This window comes from Leuciscus leuciscus (assembly GCF_965113295.1).
Source record: "Leuciscus leuciscus genome assembly, chromosome: 1".
NCBI lineage: Eukaryota > Metazoa > Chordata > Actinopteri > Cypriniformes > Leuciscidae > Leuciscus > Leuciscus leuciscus.
In genome coordinates this window covers 11,641,071-11,647,070 of record NC_138725.1, presented here as the reverse complement: position 1 = coordinate 11,647,070, position 6,000 = coordinate 11,641,071, and positions in this window count along the sequence as shown.

Here is a 6,000-nt window from a genome sequence, read left to right as displayed (position 1 = left end):
CAACATTGTGGGCTTATATACGTGTACTCATGTAACGTAAGATGTATGCCAGCCAATCATAGGATCTGCATGTTACTGAGATATCATATGTCTGCTTTCTCTTCCCAGTAAATTACATAACTTTCAGGAAAAACAAAAACAAACAAACACAGTATGGGTCTGGGTGGGAGAGTGGGAGGCAGGATTGTGACTGGAAATGAACATGAATGTCTTATTTGATCTTGAGATGTCTCAAGACACATACTCTGTGTATTCATACCAGGTGACTGTTGGATGTTAATTGAATGCATGATTTGTCATTGTTATATCCTATAGCTATACATTATTGTCATTTTGACACAGATTTGATGCTATGTGAAGGATGTGCATCAGTTGAATCAGCTCACTCATAATATTCCCCCGCCCACAGTTTGAAGACTTTCAGAAGTGACGGAGACTCACTTGTGCTGCTTCTTTATTGAGGTTCAGTTTGTAGTTATACAAACCGTCCTTCTTCTGTCATTTACACTGTTGTCTTCTTCAAGCACTCTTGCTCTTCTTCACTGTAGTCTTCGTCTGTCTTGTAGTTTCAAAAAGGTTATCTTCCCCCTCATGGTTGGCTAAGAAACATTAAGTTCAGGAAACTAACTTTCACAACTTTTGCCCATCTCTTCTTCTTTCTTCTTCTTCTTCTTCTTCTTCAAAAAAAGGGAAGTCAAATACATTTATTTCTACATGAACTCCATTTTAAGTATTGCAGGTTCTTTCCAAGCAGCATTCAAACATCTTTATATGGCATTAACTTAAAAGCAAGCAAAATAACATCTATTTGATAAAGGTTTCTTTTGAATAACAATATCAACATCAATATCCAAAACACGTTTATCAGCTGGAGAAAAATAGTTCTGAAAGTAATTCCAACAATATTGTTTCTCTGTGCCGTAATCATTAAAACTGTGGAGTGAACTCAGCTATTCTTTATTTAGAACAATTTTAAGAACTATATATTTATCGTTATCTTTGTAGTTATCATTATTGGTGTGAACGGGCCTTAATACTGTTATCTCTCGCAATATGACATGGACAAAACATCAATAATACAAAAACAAACACCAATGACACTCAATTTCATCAACCACTACACCTTAATAAATACAGCACCATAATATGTCCATACTGATTTAAATATATAGTCTGATTTTAAAACTACATTCACTGCGATTATGTAATTAGATCATTGACACGTTACAGTTTTTATATGTACAGAAACTAAAAAAAAAAAAAAAAATGTTTCTGTGTCAAACTGTATTCATATTTATCTATATTAACATTTATGTATAGATTTGAAATGTCTCACATGGCTCATTATAGGCTCAATGTAAAGTATTTCTCAGTATCTGTTCCAGTATGTTTTAATATTGTAAACTAACAAATTGGGTCTGTCAAAGATGTCAGTAGAAGAGTAGAAATTAAGTTTTCGTGTGGAAAAAAAACAAAAAAACATTGACAATTAAAGCAGCACTATGCAGCTTTGCCGATTTCTTCGCTGTTTTCTCGCTTTTTGCTCGCGGGTTTCTATATAGAGCTCCCCCTACAGCTTCGGAATAGATATTTGACAACACTGTCGTCAAAACTCGTTGGCGACTCTCCCCCCTCCCATCTTCTCCCGCTGGTCATGTGCATTTGTTTTCAAAGAAGCCGACGAACGCACGTAGCCATGTCCACTGAGGTATGTATGATACACAGAAGGCTAGCATATAAATGTTTAGATAGTGTATGTGTGCAGTACCGTAAAGCAATTCGTTACATCGCGAGACCTGATATCACGTGATACCTCCTGACGCTGCGGCCGGCGGCCCAAAGTTGCAAGGGTGGTTTTTCGGCTCACAGGCGCTCGGGGGGTGCGAGACGACCACCATTCAACCCGAAAAAAGCCATATAATTATTCCAATGACTCCGAAGCTGTTCGGTTAAGGTAAAAGTTAAGGTTACTTAGTTCACCTTTAAAGATTGAATTGATTAAAATGGGAGTTTTTGCAAGCGTGCTGAAATCAGTGACTTTGTGCTGAACTGACAGCTTCAGTGATTGAGCGAGGTCTGAATTAATACACATGCTCACTGCTGCTGCACTAAATGTTAATATCAGTACTAAGGATATAAACCAAATCACTAATTTTCCTCCTCATTTTTACATTTGTGGAGTGGAACCTTTTTTTTACAGAAGTGGAACCTGTTTGTTGAGTGGTGTTCGGATACGTGCCCAAGGTTCACACCACTCCCTTCACTCGCGTCAATTTTTACAAAGCTCATCGTTCTGAAAAGTGCGGTGTGCTCTGATTGGCCAGAGATCCAGTGCATTTTGATTGGCCCAAAAACCTTAAGAGTAAGGGAAATGTCACGCTCGTTACCATATTTGGAACATCAGCTCCCAAAGCATTAATGATAGGTGATAATGTGGGTTCTACCTTATCAATTCAAGCCCGAATCTGATCCGGATAATGCCTATGACCAAGCTGATCGATCAACTTTGCCAGCGCGACTGGACCAGAATAGATCAGATTGGTAAGGTTTTATTTCATTGGGGACATAATAACTGATTATAATGATTATACTGTCTTTTTACGTCGCGCTACGGGTGTGAGAACACTATGTAAACATGAAACTATGTCTGCATCTGTGATGAATATTAATAATACAGTGAGAATTAAAGTTATGCCTTCTTTCTTTGCGTGTACATTTGGGCGGTGTTATGAAACTCTGCACACACACACTGACGTAGATTTGTGGGGGCGTGTTTGAACGAAGCGTTTTAGGAAGGAGTGCAGGACTGCAGATCTTATACTTGCACTACAGTGGGGATTTCTTTAAGACTGCAAGGGAAGCTCGGCTTCCCCTATAATGTCAACAAAATTAATGGTCAAATATGTACATTTACATTTACATTTAGCTGACGCTTTTATCCAAAGCGACTTACAATTGCTATATATGTCAGAGGTCGCACGCCTCTGGAGCAACTAGGGGTTAAGTGTCTTGCTCAGGGACACATTGGTGTCTCACAGTGGATTTGAACCCGGGTCTCTCACACCAAAGGCTTGTGTCTTATCCATTGCCCCCCCCCCCCCCCCCCCCCCACAATTTACAATTGTGTTAACATTTTATTGACTAAAAATGCGTTAGAACACGTTCATCTCAAAGATGAGTTCGTTCAGAATCCGTTACAGTACTCCCTCCAGTCGATATGAAGGATGGCTTCTATAAGTCCCTACTTCATTGTACCCTAGAGAGGTGGGTCACGACCATCTTGGTCCTGTGTTAATTGAGACGGCCCCTTTTTCGAAAGCCTCAGTTCAATTTCTTACACACATGTTCTTCAGATCTCTATCCTTCCGCACCACAGGCCATCCTGTGTCCGTGCGTTCAAAAGGTGTGAAGTATCAGTAAAAAGTCCTTGTCTTCAAGTGTTCATAGCCAGTTGGGTCCTCAGGTCAACTGGGAAAGAGTAAACTAGTCCACAGGCTGAGGACCTCTTTTCTAGTTTGGAGGTGGATTCGGTCCACCGCATCTCTGAAAAAGAGTGTGTGGATGGTTAGTGCTGTATAGAAGTGAGAAAGGGTCCCACTGAAACTCTTCAGAGGCTCCTGGGGCATATGGTAGACGCAGCCGCTCGGCTTCCTCCATATGAAGACCGCTTCAGCACTGACTTCACGGCCGAGTCCCGAGGTGGCCGTGGCAGAGCGGCACGCTCCGTGTGAAAGCATCCTGAGCCGGGTTTCCCGATAACGATGTATCTTAGCTCTTAAGAGCGCTCTGTACGCAAGGTTACGAACGCTCGCCGCAATTCCACGCGCATTTCCAAAAAATGCACTTAACATGAACACGCGAGAACGCGTTCTACGTGCTACTTAAGCGTCGCTGTCCATTCGTGAAGTGCTGAAATATAACCTTATATGGAATCGTATTCTGAACGTTGAACCTAAGAATCGTCATTTGTTGTGGATAAGAAATCAAGACAAGACTATATAAATCACCTATACAGGCGGAGGCACTGACAAAATGGCTGAATAAAAAACAAAACAAGAGAAGATACCTTTCAAAAAGATAAAAATAATGTCCTTTTAGAGGAGATAGAGCGAAACAAATATTTTATTTTTAACAGATTTAAAGGACACCATACAAATAAGGAAAAAACAAAACATTGCAAACTAATTGCAACCAGGGGTGTTCAAAGATCAGGGAAGGAGGTCCACAAGAAATGCCCAATACATGGCTGGTTTTCGTGCACGTCAGCAAGTCATTGACAGATTTTTTTAATTCATCCCTATTTTGCCCAGTCTTTAAAGCATATTTCCCACATTACTTATTTTATGATTATTTTCTTCATTCATTTAATTTTAGATGTGTATTTCTATTTTTTCTTCCCTTTTTAATTATTTCATTTATAAATTAATTTAAACAAAACACGAGTACAACAAAGTGTACAATAAAGTACAATCAAAACCTTATATTACACTCACGTTGCAGTGTAATCTGTTCAATCTAGATAAAAGTGTAATCTGCCGGTTGTCCTGCAGACGACCTCATAAATCTGTCTTCTTACGATGCACTTACGATTACTCCAGAGCACTCGTAGATCTGTGATGATTTTTAAGTGCAACTTAAGTTACGATCCATTTGGTAAACAGACCGTAATATTAAGATCAGTCGTACAATCGTTTTTACGATCTACTTAGGCTTACGATGCTTTTGGGAAATGCAGCCCTGGCCTGCCCCAAACCCTCAGTCCATAACAGACCTGTTGTTTCTCCGGGCCAACGGTCCATAGAACGAGTGTCCATCAATACTGGCTGAGGGGCCACGTATAAAAAAGGCATGAAGTAACGGAGGCCTGGGCGGCCCTCCGACTGCATTGGCATCCATCACCTCGAGTTGCTTGCAGTTCATCTCACTTTGAGACACCGCTGCTCAGCAAATTTGTACTGGTCTGAAAAGACAACATTGCAACCATTGCGCTACGCTTCCCTCGCATGTCACAACTTGCCCGTCACCTCCTCCTCAGTGTCAGAAGCTTCTCAGGTCGCTTCATTACACTTTTTACTCCTGGCCTGCTCAATTGTGCCGCTGACGGGCCTCACGACAGCCTATGGCCCAGTGAGAGTGGAGTCTCCATCCTCAGTCGGTCAAGATGTTTGGGACCACTTCGGGCCGCAAAGTGACATATGTTGCCCCTCCGGACTCGTCCCTCCGCCAGTTTTTTTTTCTCCTTTCAAAGTGGACATCCCTCGACACAGAAAAAACTCTGGCGACAGCTGGCCCTGGGGAACCTGCAGAAATGCATTCCTCAGTGAGCCTTCTTGTACACAACTGTGCTAAAATCAGGGAGATGGATCAGGTATTGCTACAGGGTAGTTGCCCCTTATTGGCCCAAGCAGATCTCTCCTCTCGACAGCCCTTCCTGACTCCTTCCTCTGAGTACATTCTCAGGGATGGGGCATGATGGCACCCGCGTCTAGACCTTGGAGAGTTCCAGGTTTGGTTCTAAAAAGAACGGGATGCGTAGGTTCTGGTTACTACCACAATAATTTGTATGCCGTAGAGACCATCACTTCTGTGAGAGCACCCTCTCAAAATGAGGCACGCTCCCCCTTAGAAGTGGAACCTATTCGTTGAATTGAGTCTTCTCTCCATGAGGAGATCCCGAAGGTGTTCAATCACTTCAGTGCTTCTTTCCTGCTAATGGGTTGGACTGAGGGCTGTCTCCTCCACCTCAAAATGTTGTTGTTGTATTGATGCCCATCATGATGCAGTGGATACATGGGCGTCGGAAGAAAAAAAAAAAGTGGGTGGGTCCTCCCCCAGAAAAATGTTACTGGAGTATACCATTTCATGTATTCTGGTGCCTTTTAATTAAACCAAGTAAACTAAACTCCACTTCACGTCGGGCGGTTCTTTGCCTCCACGTCGTGCATTAAATGCACAGCTATCTGTGGATTATCCCGCTAATACCATGGTCATTTGCCTGCA